The sequence below is a fragment of the Rutidosis leptorrhynchoides genome, chromosome 4 (genome assembly GCF_046630445.1).
Source record: "Rutidosis leptorrhynchoides isolate AG116_Rl617_1_P2 chromosome 4, CSIRO_AGI_Rlap_v1, whole genome shotgun sequence".
NCBI classification, from domain to species: Eukaryota; Viridiplantae; Streptophyta; class Magnoliopsida; order Asterales; family Asteraceae; genus Rutidosis; species Rutidosis leptorrhynchoides.
In genome coordinates, this window is record NC_092336.1 from 83927649 (window position 1) to 83944466 (window position 16818).

The following is a 16818-nucleotide window of genomic DNA, read 5'->3' on the forward strand; positions in this document are numbered from 1 at the left end:
AAAAAAATTATATAACCGTCCGTTTTCTTTCATATTCTTCCACATTTATCATCATCATAATTACCATCATCAGTTCAACATTACCAACACTAACATCATCATCTTAATTATAATCATAATCATAATCATAATTATAACATGATCATAATCATAATCAAAATCCGTTATCATCATTCAATCATACTTAATGTGTAACCATCAACGTTTCTATCATGTATCATTATCATTAAACTCCATTACTTCACCATCTTAATCACCTAGTGATTATCTCATCGTCGACTCGTCATCCACCATCATCTAATTCGTGATCATCTTCACAGTCCATCCAGAAAATTTATAGTTCTCGGCCCAAAAGAAAAAATGTATAGTACGGCCCAATTAAGAAAAGGAAGTCACGGCCCAATGGGAAGCAGAAATCTGTCTCTCAGCCCAACTGTATTTGAACGGTTTTTAGGTTGTATATAAAACTGAAAAAAATCTTGCAAGATGGGTTATAAGTTGGATGTTTGGGTTCGGTTTAATTAGAAACAGATAGGAAAAGAAACTGTAATAACATGAGTGGATATTAGGGTTTGGCCAATGATCATGTTAGCAGACAACAGCAGCATGGGTGACGTTTGGTTCAATTTAAATTGAATAATTCTATGTATAGTGTATCTCCACTATCCCATTTAATATTCCATGTGGGGTTTACAGATTAGGAGTTGTCGACAAAAGAAAGAAATAAAGAACACGCCGCAGTAGTATTTAATTGAAAAAGTTATTCGGTGGTTCCACCTTCAATTATATAATGACATATTATAATAGGGTTTTCATAATTGCAGCGATTTTTTTTTATATAGTAAAGAGTTTTGTGGCTTTCGAACATAAACAGCAAAGTAGTGAGAGAGTGGAAGAAACAGAAATAAATCAGAAGTGGGATTGCGATTTGAAGGGTTCAAGAGGTGGAGGTTCTTTTGGTCGTTTGAATGAATCCGAAACAGAAGCTGTAGGTGGCAGCATGAAACATAATCAATACAGCAGCACAGGATACGAGTTTAAGGGTGGTGATCTTGAATGATGAAGGTGGTCTCGGTGGTGATGAGGGTAATCGTGGAAATGGTTGTCGTTGGTGAGGGTTTGGATGATCAAACAAAGACAAGGTGATCGGTGGTTCATGGTATTCTTTGAAGGTGTAAAACAGTGGTCAAGGTGAGAATGGTGATGACATTGGTTTGTTACTTCACCTTCTTTGCTAGTCGTACAGATAGATACATATATATGATTGTAAAGCTCAATAGAGATTTTGGGTTTGATCCCGAATACTAACCGAAAACAGAAACGACTGGCAACAATAGGAATGGTGAAAAACAAGGTGTTGGTGACGATTTGAAGAAGAAAAGAGGAAGAGTGGCGGATGGTGGTTGATTTACGGTAGCAGCTAGTTTTAGGTGTGTGTTTGGTACTTTGACAACATAGCAATAGTCTTGTGAAATGGTTTGTAATTGAACAATAAATAGAAACAGAAGTTAGTGTTTGTTTGAACAAATAGAAACAAGGAGTTGCTAGTTATGATTATAGTGCAGGAGGTGTTGGTGGCTGTAGGTGGTCGGCAGTAGTTTGTGATCAATGAAAAAGGGAGGATCAAAAGAGGTGATGGGTTTCATATGCATAAACTGCATATATGTGTATATATAAGAATATAAGTAACATTAAAATTTATAATAAGGATATAATAATCATTATAATATAATTTAATAAATATGCATCTGATGATTTGAAAAGAAGAGAAAGTTTAAATCGATGATTTCAACAATTCAATAGTTAAGCCGCCTACTCATTGTTGTGTTGTGCCGACAGTTTTCACGGACTGTGCTATATCGCGAAATCAGTGGCGGATAAAAGTGTTCAGAAAAATCTCATATTTTTAAATTAACTATATTTATTTATTTTGGTCATTATGGTATAAAATTCGATCATTAATTTGTTAAATGAAAATTACATCAACTGTCCCTCTCATTTATGGGTGAAATATAAAAAGGGTTAAAATTTAATAACTAAATCCTAAATACATTTTTAGTAAGCCTAAAATTTATAGAACTCAATTTCGGATCACCGTTTATTTTAAAATCACATAAATTCGAATTAAACTTCTCTAAACAATAATCGAAACGTCCAACGAATATTACAATCAATTAATTATTATTTTTTAATATACTTTATTTATATATAGATATATTTTAAATAATAATTATTATAATATCCTATTTTTATTTTATTAATTTTTAATAACAACAACACATAATATTTAAAATTATGTTTCCAATTATTATTTATATCTATATATACAAATATCAAGTTACAATTACTTGTTCGTGAATCGTCGAAACTGGTCGAAGGTCAAATGATTTCATGAAACAGTTCAAAAATTTTGAGACTCGGTTTTATAGACTTTGCTTATCGTGTCGAAATTATATAAAGAATTTAAGTTTAAATTTGGTCGGAAATTCCCGGGTCGTCACATTGAACTTTTGAAAATAAATCGGCCAATTCGGAGACTAGTTGGACTACAAAATCCTGACTAGTTGGGGACTTGTAAAACCATGTATAAACCATTTGTGTCAACAATATTTTAGTTTCTTGAATGAAAACACCCATAATTGAGCTGGAATGCCTTTCTCTATGGTTGTACGGTTTGACTGTTACTCATAACTGTCGACTATTATAATATATGTGTGTCAAAATTGCCTGCAAATGTTGTGCATATCTTTATAAAGGCATGTGTTGTTAAGTTTTTCATATTTATGTGATGGCAATAATCATTGTGACCTACTTCATTTTGTGACATATTCTACTCAACTTTATTATTTGCTCGTTAGCGTTATTACTAGGAATTGTTGATCGTTTTTACTTGGATGCATAGGGTTCCCTATTTTGTAATTGTTGAAATGTGGTTAGTACTGTAGTTCAGTCAACCACATCCGTAAAATGTATATCTGTACAGTCAAACAACTTCTGTCCTCCATTAGCGGTAATGTTTACCGGCTTCATCTGAAAGGGTTATATATCATGTGGAATAAGGGCCCGAAATTGTTGATCCAATTTTATACGTGAATTTGAGAAAAACAAAAGTACTCGTAGCCTGTAAGAATTTGAAAATTGCATTTGAGATAATGCCAAGTGTTGTTTGCAGTGACTTGGAAGCAGATTACAAGGCTGAGGAGAAAGCGCGCATAGTATATTCAACACTTTCTGTTGATAAAGAGGTATGTTTTTTATGATTATTGCGTCATTTGCAAACAGTACGTTATTTCTGCTCGTTAATTACTATCATCATCTTCAGCCCGATAAAGTGAAGAGGGTAATGTCTGTTTCTGATGGGAAACCTACAGTGTGAGTTCTCAAACCTGGTGGAAATAATGTCTCAAAACACAACACTTTTATGCACGTAGTTTGATTAACGTTCACCCGAAGTATGTGGATGTTCGAACCATCTAAAGTTCAAGTGTTAACTAATATTTATTGATTGTTTTGTTAAAGTCATATAGCGCCTTTTTGGACGTCTTAACGCTAGCTACATTAACAATTGAACAATTTGGTGAGGGCATAACATTGTAGCCTCAAAACTTATATTTCTAACCACTCTTTTTTGCTTAATATCTTTTGTAAACTCGGTTGTTAAAAAGATATATACTTGTGGGTCAAACAGATAAATTAGTTAAGAAAATATCTAAAAAGGAACTAACTAGTCAATCGGGGTCAAAAGTCACTGAAATTCTATTTTTATGCAAAAAACCTCCTAGATTATTAATTAAGATACATTAAGGTAATATAAATTGTGTAATCATACCAGACACAAGTTAATTTGATAAATTAGAAAACTCTGGACAAGATGGCTTTCATGTCAGTATGACCCACCCACCTGTATTGACTCATTATGCAACCCGTCCATTTTCCACCTCTATGCTCTTTATTAAGTTTAGTTATCTGATTAGTTCAAAGGACCTGTTACAACCATGTAGCTCTGCAGCTGGAGCATCTCCTTGAATTAGTTTTCCAAATATTAAGTTTCATCCTACATGCTGCAACAATAGCGCCATCACAACGTTGCATCCAGACCATTCACAACGTTGTAATATGTACAAAGATATATATAAACTACAACATTTCATTACTATAAACAATTTAAGTAACAACTCCAATTTTGTGAATTGTCACTAACACGCTTTCCATCAAACCTAAAACAGTAGATACATGTCATCAACCAATACTACTAAACAAATGAAACTCACAAAAAACAACAAATCAGTATGGCGCAGACGGCTGGTGTGATTGTCGTTTCCTTTTCCTAATGCATACGTCATTGTGAGAGCTAATGATGCAACGCTAACTTGGTAATTTTTGAATCAATGGCAGTGTGTGGTCCATATTTAAGCCCATTGGGTCGGCCTGTTAGCTTACCCTATAAAAGGGGATTTAACCCTCGATTTGAACTTTTACCCTCAATCCTTCATCTTCTTCCTCCATTATCTGCAGATTTTACGAACGATCTTCACTAACGATTCAAGGTCAGGCGTATTCTTCTTCAAACTTACATAAAATAGTTATTACGATGTCGAAGGCTAATGTTGATTTCAAAAAGAGCACCGTCACTGCACGTGACATAATTACTATGGTTAAAGCGTATCATGTTCTTGCTGGATATCATCCTATTCCGGCGACAGATGAACAGAGGGCGAATGATCCGCCTGAACTTAAAGTTGCCATTTATTTAATATCAATAACCGTTGGCAATTTAAGACTTCCACCCACAAATTTTGTTATTGAGGTTTTAAAGTTTTATCAAATTGGCGTTTACCAACTGCACCTACACGGATACCAGAAATTAATCATATTCGATATGTTCTTAGAAAACATCTTTATTATATAACTGTAAATATAAGAGAGTAATTTGTATTCCATCAAATTTATTTGTATGCAAGTAAATATGTTTTAATGTACAATTTTATACATTATTAGAGGTACACCAATAACTTTGGTTGTGCAAGAATATTTTGGCAGTGTACATTAAATATCTTTTTTTTTAATAAAAAAACATCTATCTTACTGATTCGCACACAACCATTTTTTTGCCATATACAATCGAATTAAATATTTTAACTATTATACCTCTCCTTCTCTTGAAAGAAAGGAAGGTAACTCAATGGAAGGAATGGTAAAATAGTCAAAATATTTAATTTGATTCTGTATAACAAAAAAAAAAAAAGTTGTGTATGGATCAACACTCTTCTTTAAAAGAGTAAATCTAAATTTGGACTATTGTACATAAACAGAAAATCAGGCAGGAGCACTCATACCAGTCAGCAAATAGCTTCCGCAAATACCGCTACTAGTACGTACATTGCTCTTTCCATTTTCATGCTTTCTTTCATGTAGCGTTTGGTTAGTGGTATTTTGTGGGATTTCATGAGATTTGGATTTAAAATTTGATGAAATGATATGTTTGGTTCAAAGGATTTTAAATGGCAAGGAATTCTGAAATGGTCAAGCGAAGGATTTAGAATCCTTCAAAACAGGGGGGTCTCTTAGACGTATATACCCCTTCACATATATAATCTCAATCTCACGTGCTTTGCACATTCACAAAACCTCTTTCCCCTTTTTAAAATTTCGTATCCATTTCTCAAATCGATGTTACCTAATTTGTCTCAGTTCATCTTTATTGACTATATACTCATCGCTGCCATATGCTTAATCATCTTTTTTTTTTTTTTTTGCTACACTTTGAACAATCATTGATTACATGTAATTTTTTATATTTCACTTCATTTATTATTATTATTATTATTATTATTATTATTATTATTATTATTATTATTATTATTATTATTATTATTATTATTATTATTATTATTATAATAAACTTAAAAGTTTTAAAACTTACAAGAAATTAGTGGGAAGCCTAGAGACAATCTGGGCCCCCACACCTCTAGCAATAGCAAAACCTATCTTAGTAAAAATATGAGCAGCAGCACCGGCACCAAATTATTATTATTATTATTCATTTTTTTAAAAGGAATAACTTATAAAGAACCCTAATTTATGTCAGTTCGTCTTTATCGACTACTCATCGCTACCATCTGCTTAATCATGTTACTGCACATGTATATAATTCAATTATATGTTTTAATTTTATGTGTTAGTGATTTTGATTTAAGTTGAAAAAGAAAATGGACAAATCATTGATCATTTATGTGTGTTATTACGTACATAACGAGTGGGGTACTCTCGCTTTGCGACTGAGAACGTTTGTTAAATTGGATTGTTACAAAGAAAGAAAAAAATAGTTTTAAAAGAAATAAATTGAAGTGGATAACAATTCTAAAGTAAAAAAGAATAAAATAAATAAATATATTGATGAAGTCATTTCTTATTTTTGGCTTTTAGTAAAAAAAAAAAAAGAGAGATAATAACTAAACCATTCAAACATGAGTTAACTTACAAAATTACTATACTTCACGCTCTTAGTGTCTTAGGCAAGTCCAGTTGTTTTTTTTTTTCTCACCATATTTGCCCAACAATAATAATGATAGTTGAAAAAAGAAATAAGAAAGATTACTTAATTTTGATGATACTTTTTAACTGTTCTTCTCGTAACCATCTACTCAAGTATTTCGTGGGTTTTTTGGGCCACAAAAGGCATTTGGGCCAGTTAGCTATATCTTATTTTAAAAAGTGTGAATTTATTTTGAAAAAACATAAATTATGAGATAAAAATATAAAATAGGAGATTGAAAAGACAAAATTTCTGAATTCTGAAAATTATGTCAGACATCTTTGAAAGACGGACCCCTTTGACCATACCAAATTTTATTCGAATTCCAATTCCAATTTAGTTCATACCAAATTCACGTCCGAATCTTTTATTCTGGCTTTAGAACTCCATCTATCGTTTTCCACTTCTCATTCTAATTTCTAAACCTACAAGTGTCACTCCCAATTTCTCTCAAAATCCGTTGAGGCCACCAACAGCGGCCACCATCGGCGGTCACCATCAACGACCACCATCTGACGCCGTTGTTGATGCCCGGTAACAGCTATTTCGCCCCTTCCTCTTCTTCATGTATAGATCTAATTTTTTTCTTTAAATCTGAGTCCTTTTTCAAATATGGTTTTGTTTTGTGTTTGTCTTATTTTCTTGTTTTTGTGTTTTACCACGTTTTTTTCAGGTCGGCTGTTGGCTGCAGGAATTTACTATCCGAAGTGGCTACCCGGAGTGGTCGCCGGAAGTGTTTTGCTATGGTGGTTGGCAGTTAACTTTTATCAATGGAAAAGTATAATAGGTAAAATTGTTTAGATCCGTGTTTAGACTTCCATTTTTGTTTGAATTTCTGTTTATGTCTTGTTTTAGAACTATGTTTTTGGTTTTTTAGATCTAGTTGGTGGTGGTTGTGACTGGTGGCGTTTGGTGGTGGCGTCGGAATTGAAAATGTTCACTTGTTGTAATTGTAGATTTTTATTTTTGTTTAGATTCTTGTGTAGATCCATGTTATAAATTTAGATTTATAATTTTTGGTGGTTTTTGGTAGAATCAAGTGATTTAAGATGTGTTACTAAGTGTAGCAATAGTAGTACCAACTGGTCATAAAAAAAATGGCAAAAGTGTGCATTAAAAAGTTTGTACTAAGTGCTTCAGAGTTCTAAATTTACATTGTTGATAACATCGAAAGTTGACGGCATGCATACCATTTCATAATATATCCAACTATAATTGACTTAGTTATAATCTTGATGAACTCGACGACTCGAATGCAACGTCTTTTGAAATATGTCGTGAATGACTCCAAGTAATATCTCTAATATGAGCAAATGCACAGCGGAAGATTTCTTTCATACCTGAGAATAAACATGCTTTAAAGTGTCAACCAAAAGGTTAGTGAGTTCATTAGTTTATCATAATCATTCATTTTCATCATTTTAATAGACCACAAGATTTTCATTTCTCATAAATATACGTCCCATGCATAGAGACAAAAAACATTCATATGGATTGAACACCTGGTAACCGACATTAACAAGATGCATATAAGAATATCCCCTATCATTCCGGGACATCCATCGGACATGATAAAACAACATCGAAGTACTAAAGCATCCGCTACAACGGATGGGGTTTGTTAAGCTCAATAGATCTATCTTTAGGATTCGCGTCAATTAGTAGACTGGTTTACTAATTCTTAGGCTACCAAGCAAAAGGGGCATATTCGGCTTCGATCATTCAACCATATAATATAGTTTCGATTACTTGTGTCTATTTCGTAAAACATTTATAAAAGTGCAAGTATTCTCAGTCCCAAAAATATATATATTGCAAAAGCATTTAAAAGGGAGTAATGAAACTCACAATACTGTATTTTGTAGTAAAAATACTCATACGACGATACTGAACAATGCAGGGTTGGCCTCGGATTCACGAACCTATATCATTTATATATATATATATATATATATATATATATATTAACACATAAAATGGTAATCGAACAAATTTACATATTATTAGAGATTTAATTGTTATTTTTAATCTTCCATAAATTTCATTTTTATATTTTCAATCTATATATATATATATATATATATATATATATATATATATATATATATATATATAATATTTATATGGTTAAGTTATGTATATTAAATATATCTTTATATATATATTGTTTGTTGAAACTAGTAATTATGATAATATTAAAATAATATTTGTCTTGGAAAAATGATAATGTTAATAATACTTAATATTACTAATAAAGATAATAATGTTAATAATAATTATATTAGTAATAATAATAATAATAGTGATATTACTAACAATACTTGTAAAATTATCGATTTTATTGTTAATGATAGTTATGATAATGCTTTTAATCGTTATATATTAATAGTACACATAATAATCTTAATAATAATATTTATATTGATAATAACAATTCTATTATTTACAAAAAAGTTACCAATAAATAATAGTAATTTGTATTATCTTCATAATCATATTAATTAAACATATTCATGATAAAAATATTAAAGTTATAAAATTAATAATAATATCATAATTAATACTTATAATAATACTAATAATAATAATAATAATAATAATAATAGATACAATACTTATATTTATGATAATAATAATAATAATAATAATAATAATAATAATAATAATTTTGATACTTATAATAATATTTATAATACTAATAATAGTAATAATAATACGTTATAACAATAACAATGATAATTTATAATAACAATAATAATAATAATAAACATAATAATAACTACTAATAATAATGATAGGGATAAAAATAAGAGTGTATACCCCTTCAAAAGCTTAATCTAAAAAGATTTGCCCTAGACCGGGCTCGAACCCAAGACCACTCGATAATCACCAATACACTTAACCATTACGCTACCCCTTTATTTCTGTTATACTCTCTGATTAAAAAAAATTATATAACCGTCCGTTTTCTTTCATCTTCTTCCACATTTATCATCATCATAATTACCATCATCAGTTCAACATTACCAACACTAACATCATCATCTTAATTATAATCATAATCATAATTATAACATGATCATAAACATAATAAAAATCCGTTATCATCATTCAATCATACTTAATGTGTAACCATCAACGTTTCTATCATGTATCATTATCATTAAACTCCATTACTTCACCATCTTAATCACCTAGTGATTATCTCATCGTCGACTCGTCATCCACCATCATCTATTTCGTGATCATCTTCACAGTCCATCCAGAAAATTTATAGTTCTCGGCCCAAAAGAAAAAATGTATAGTACGGCCCAATTAAGAAAAGGAAGTCACGGCCCAATGGGAAGCAGAAATCTGTCTCTCAGCCCAACTGTATTTGAATGGTTTTTAGGTTGTATATAAAACTGAAAAAAATCTTGCAAGATGGGTTATAAGTTGGATGTTTGGGTTCGGTTTAATTAGAAACTGATAGGAAAAGAAACTGTAATAACATGAGTGGATATTAGGGTTTAGCCAATGATCATGGAAGCAGACAACAGCATCATGGGTGACGTTTGGTTCAATTTAAATTGAATAATTCTATGTATAGTGTATCTCCACTATCCCATTTAATATTCCATGTGGGGTTTACAGATTAGGAGTTGTCGACAAAAGAAAGAAATAAAGAACACACTGCAGTAGTATTTAATTGAAAAAGTTATTCGGTGGTTCCACCTTCAATTATATAATGACATATTGTAATAGGGTTTTTATAATTGCAGCGATTTTTTTTATATAGTAAAGAGTTTTGTGGCTTTCGAACATAAACAGCAAAGTAGTGAGAGAGTGGAAGAAACAGAAATAAATCAGAAGTGGGATTGCGATTTGAAGGGTTCAAGAGGTGGAGGTTCTTTTGGTCGTTTGAATGAATCCGAAACAGTAGCTGTAGGTGGCAACATGAAACATAATCAATACAGCAGCACAGGATACGAGTTTAAGGGTGGTGATCTTGAATGATGAAGGTGGTCTCGGTGGTGATGAGGGTAATCGTGGAAATGGTTGTCGTTGGAGAGGGTTTGGATGATCAAACGAAGACAAGGTGATCGGTGGTTCATGGTATTCTTTGAAGGTGTAAAACAGTGGTCAAGGTGAGAATGGTGATGACATTGGTTTGTTAGTTCACCTTCTTTGCTAGTCGTACAGATAGATACATATATATGATTGTAAAGCTCAATAGAGATTTTGGGTTTGATCCCGAATACTAACCGAAAACAGAAACGACTGGCAACAATAGGAATGGTGAAAAACAAGGTGTTGGTGACGATTTGAAGAAGAAAAGATGAAGAGTGGCGGATGGTGGTTGATTTATGGTAGCAGTTAGTTTTAGGTGTGTGTTTGGTACTTTGACAACATAGCAATAGTCTTGTGAAATGGTTTGTAATAGAACAATAAATAGAAACAGAAGTTAGTGTTTGTTTGAACAAATAGAAACAAGGAGTTGCTAGTTATGATTATAGTGCAGGAGGTGTTGGTGGCTGTAGGTGGTCGGCAGTAGTTTGTGATCAATGAAAAAGGGAGGATCAAAAGAGGTGATGGGTTTCATATGCATAAACTGCATATATGTGTATATATAAGAATATAAGTAACATTAAAATTTATAATAAGGATATAATAATCATTATAATATAATTTAATAAATATGCATGTGATGATTTGAAAAGAAGAGAAAGTTTAAATCGATGATTTCAACAATTCAATAGTTAAGCCGCCGACAGTTTTCACGGACTGTGCTATATCGCGAAATCAGGGACGGATAAAAGTGTTCAGAAAAATTCCATATTTTTAAATTAACTATATTTATTTATTTTGGTCATTATGGTATAAAATTCGATCATTAATTTGTTAAATGAAAATTACATCAACTGTCCCTCTCATTTATGGGTGAAATATAAAAAGGGTTAAAATTTAATAACTAAATCCTAAATACATTTTTAGTAAGCCTAAAATTTATAGAACTCATTTTCAGATCACCGTTTATTTTAAAATCACATAAGTTCGAATTAAACTTCTCTAAACAATAATCGAAACGTCCAACGAATATTACAATCAATTAATTATTATTTTTTAATATACTTTATTTATATATAGATATATTTTAAATAATAATTATTATAATCATCAATCTTCCTACCATTTAATATCAACCCTTGACAATCGGCAGATGCTAGCTCCTCAAGCGTATATATACGTAAGGCATGAGCCATGTCTAGTAGAGACATGTGGCGCATCGAACCTCCTAACAAAAATCTAATAAAAGTTCGATCGGTTAAAGTAGCTACCCGATCATTTATTTCTATACTACACAATAATTCTTCACACCATACTTTATATACAGGTCTACGCATGTTGAATAAACGTACCCAATCACTAAAAGTAGAATTACCATACCTTTGAGTAAGTAATTCCCTGATTGGCTCGGCCAATTCAACTACCTCTAATGGTTCCCATTCTATTACTCTAGGTACTTCAACAGCTTTAGAATGAAGAGTGTGCAAGCCCCTTTGGTATTTTGGATAATCTATCCAACGTCTGTCTAATCTCAAGTTCGGGTGCAAATCTTCCACGTGCATATCTGAAAATGTCATAACTGGATGAGGTATATCTTGTTTGTAATAGTTATCAACATCCTGTTGTTCCACATTCTCAGGAGGAGTAATGCGAGCTTGGGATGAAGATTCACCCCTTTCATTCTGCAAAACACATCAAACACAATTTTTTGCATCCAAATATGCATTAGTGTAAGCAAAATCATCAATCAAAATAATTACAATGACATGTTCAATTTATATCAAACTTATGCTTATTTTCATATTTTTATCAAATCTACACTTTTTCAAATAAGCATATACGAAAATGTTCGCCAAGTTCATAAGCATTCAACTCAAATAACATGTCAAAATAATCATTATCATTATTAGAAATTAAAAAAGTTTCAAATGGCAATTATATCTCAAAAATCAAGTTAATGAATTTTAGACTTGAAAAATCTACTTTAATTCTCAAAAATCATGTTTAGGTTCAAAGTTTGGATCATTTAACTACCTAAACATGTTACACTACTTAATTTAGCAATAATCCATGACAAAAATCGGCCATAACCTGTCTATATCAAAAAGCCCCAAATTGCTCAAGAACACAAACCCTAGATTACTCAAAATTTGAAGTTTAAGGCTTCTAATCATGTTAAATAGCATCAATCTAGGTTATACAAGCATAATATATAAGCAATTTAAGCATAATTAAACTAAAAAGCATCAAAATCGAATTGGGTATAAATTTGTTCAAGAACACTAATTTTCGGATTAAATGGGTGTTTTGATGAAGAAATTACCGTTTTCCTTGAGTAATTCCTTGATAGCATCCTTCTCAACATGATTTTGTGAAAGATTTGATGAAAAATTGTAACGACCCGTCAAAATCGCTATTGACGCGGCACGTTAATCATTGATTCCACAGTGAGGTTTTGACCTCTATATGATACGTTTTGATAAAATATCGCATTCATTAAAATAAGTGACTTTCTAAACATAGAAAGTTATAAATGAAATGTCCCGTTCTTATTGATTAAAAACGTTCCATATTAATTGATTTCGTTGCGAGGTTTTGACCTCTATATGAGACGTTTTTCAAAGACTGCATTCATTTTTAAAACAAACCATAACCTTTATTTCATAAATAAAGGTTTAAAAAGCTTTACGTAGATTATCAAATAATGATAATCTAAAATATCCTGTTTACACACGACCATTACATAATGGTTTACAATACAAATATGTTACATCGAAATCAGTTTCTTGAATGCAGATTTTACACAATATCATACAAACATGGACTCCAAATCTTGTCCTTATTTTAGTATGCAACAGCGGAAGCTCTTAATATTCACCTGAGAATAAACATGCTTTAAACGTCAACAAAAATGTTGGTGAGTTATAGGTTTAACCTATATACATCAAATCGTAACAATAGACCACAAGATTTCATATTTCAATACACATCCCATACATAGAGATAAAAATCATTCATATGGTGAACACCTGGTAACCGACATTAACAAGATGCATATATAAGAATATCCCCATCATTCCGGGACACCCTTCGGATATGATATAAATTTCGAAGTACTAAAGCATCCGGTACTTTGGATGGGGTTTGTTAGGCCCAATAGATCTATCTTTAGGATTCGCGTCAATTAGGGTGTCTGTTCCCTAATTCTTAGATTACCAGACTTAATAAAAAGGGGCATATTCGATTTCGATAATTCAACCATAGAATGTAGTTTCACGTACTTGTGTCTATTTTGTAAATCATTTATAAAACCTGCATGTATTCTCATCCCAAAAATATTAGATTTTAAAAGTGGGACTATAACTCACTTTCACAGATTTTTACTTCGTCGGGAAATAAGACTTGGCCACTGGTTGATTCACGAACCTATAACAATATATACATATATATCAAAGTATGTTCAAAATATATTTACAACACTTTTAATATATTTTGATGTTTTAAGTTTATTAAGTCAGCTGTCCTTGTTAGTAACCTACAACTAGTTGTCCACAGTTAGATGTACAGAAATAAATCGATAAATATTATCTTGAATCAATCCACGACCCAGTGTATACGTATCTCAGTATTGATCACAACTCAAACTATATATATTTTGGAATCAACCTCAACCCTGTATAGCTAACTCCAACATTCACATATAGAGTGTCTATGGTTGTTCCGAAATATATATAGATGTGTCGACATGATAGGTCGAAACATTGTATACGTGTCTATGGTATCTCAAGATTACATAATATACAATACAAGTTGATTAAGTTATGGTTGGAATAGATTTGTTACCAATTTTCACGTAGCTAAAATGAGAAAAATTATCCAATCTTGTTTTACCCATAACTTCTTCATTTTAAATCCGTTTTGAGTGAATCAAATTGCTATGGTTTCATATTGAACTCTATTTTATGAATCTAAACAGAAAAAGTATAGGTTTATAGTCGGAAAAATAAGTTACAAGTCGTTTTTGTAAAGGTAGTCATTTCAGTCGAAAGAACGACGTCTAGATGACCATTTTAGAAAACATACTTCCACTTTGAGTTTAACCATAATTTTTGGATATAGTTTCATGTTCATAATAAAAATCATTTTCTCAGAATAACAACTTTTAAATCAAAGTTTATCATAGTTTTTAATTAACTAACCCAAAACAGCCCGTGGTGTTACTACGACGGCGTAAATCCGGTTTTACGGTGTTTTTCGTGTTTCCAGGTTTTAAATCATTAAGTTAGCATATCATATAGATATAGAACATGTGTTTAGTTGATTTTAAAAGTCAAGTTAGAAGGATTAACTTTTATTTGCGAACAAGTTTAGAATTAACTAAACTATGTTCTAGTGATTACAAGTTTAAACCTTCGAATAAGATAGCTTTATATGTATGAATCGAATGATGTTATGAACATCATTACTACCTTAAGTTCCTTGGATAAACCTACTGGAAAAGAGAAAAATGGATCTAGCTTCAACGGATCCTTGGATGGCTCGAAGTTCTTGAAGCAGAATCATGACACGAAAACAAGTTCAAGTAAGATCATCACTTGAAATAAGATTGTTATAGTTATAGAAATTGAACCAAAGTTTGAATATGATTATTACCTTGTATTAGAATGATAACCTACTGTAAGAAACAAAGATTTCTTGAGGTTGGATGATCACCTTACAAGATTGGAAGTGAGCTAGCAAACTTGAAAGTATTCTTGATTTTATGAAACTAGAACTTTTGGAATTTATGAAGAACACTTAGAACTTGAAGATAGAACTTGAGAGAGATCAATTAGATGAAGAAAATTGAAGAATGAAAGTGTTTGTAGGTGTTTTTGGTCGTTGGTGTATGGATTAGATATAAAGGATATGTAATTTTGTTTTCATGTAAATAAGTCATGAATGATTACTCATATTTTTGTAATTTTATGAGATATTTCATGCTAGTTGCCAAATGATGGTTCCCACATGTGTTAGGTGACTCACATGGGCTGCTAAGAGCTGATCATTGGAGTGTATATACCAATAGTACATACATCTAAAAGCTGTGTATTGTACGAGTACGAATACGGGTGCATACGAGTAGAATTGTTGATGAAACTGAACGAGGATGTAATTGTAAGCATTTTTGTTAAGTAGAAGTATTTTGATAAGTGTATTGAAGTCTTTCAAAAGTGTATAAATACATATTAAAACACTACATGTATATACATTTTAACTGAGTCGTTAAGTCATCGTTAGTCGTTACATGTAAGTGTTGTTTTGAAACCTTTAAGTTAACGATCTCAATTAATGTTGTTAACCCATTGTTTATTATATCTAATGAGATGTTAAATTATTATATTATCATGATATTATGATATATTAATATATCTTAATATGATATATATACATTTAAATGTCGTTACAACGATAATCGTTACATATATGTCTCGTTTCGAAATCCTTAAGTTAGTAGTCTTGTTTATATGTATATAACTCATTGTTAATATACTTATGGAGATACTTACTTATCATAATCTCATGTTAACCATATGTATATCCATATATATATATCATCATGTCGTTTTTACAAGTTTTAACGTTCGTGAATCGCCGGTCAACTTGGGTGGTCAATTTTCTATATGAAACATATTTCAATTAATCAAGTCTTAACAAGTTTGATTGCTTAACATGTTGGAAACATTTAATCATGTAAATATCAATCTCAATTAATATATATAAACATGGAAAAGTTCGGGTCACTACAGTACCTACCCGTTAAATAAATTTCGTCCCGAAATTTTAAGCTGTTGAAGGTGTTGACGAATCTTCTGGAAATAGATGCGGGTATTTCTTCTTCATCTGATCTTCACGCTCCCAGGTGAACTCGGGTCCTCTACGAGCATTCCATCGAACCTTAACAATTGGTATCTTGTTTTGCTTAAGTCTTTTAACCTCACGATCCATTATTTCGACGGGTTCTTCGATGAATTGAAGTTTTTCGTTGATTTGGATTTCATCTAACGGAATAGTGAGATCTTCTTTAGCAAAATATTTCTTTAAATTCGAGACGTGGAAAGTGTTATGTACAGCCGCGAGTTGTTGAGGTAACTCTAGTCGGTAAGCTACTGGTCCGACACGATCAATAATCTTGAATGGTCCAATATACCTTGGATTTAATTTCCCTCGTTTACCAAATCGAACAACGCCTTTCC

The 16818-nt window shown here is 31.4% G+C and overlaps 1 long non-coding RNA gene across 1 annotated transcript; it reads left to right on the forward strand.

Moving 5' to 3' along the window:
• The first annotated feature begins 6813 nt into the window (after positions 1-6813).
• On the forward strand, positions 6814-7642 carry LOC139844999 (uncharacterized). The gene is made up of 3 exons (XR_011758148.1): positions 6814-7102; positions 7209-7322; positions 7413-7642. It is a non-coding gene; the product is annotated as an uncharacterized lncRNA (long non-coding RNA).
• The last annotated feature ends 9176 nt before the right edge of the window (positions 7643-16818 follow it).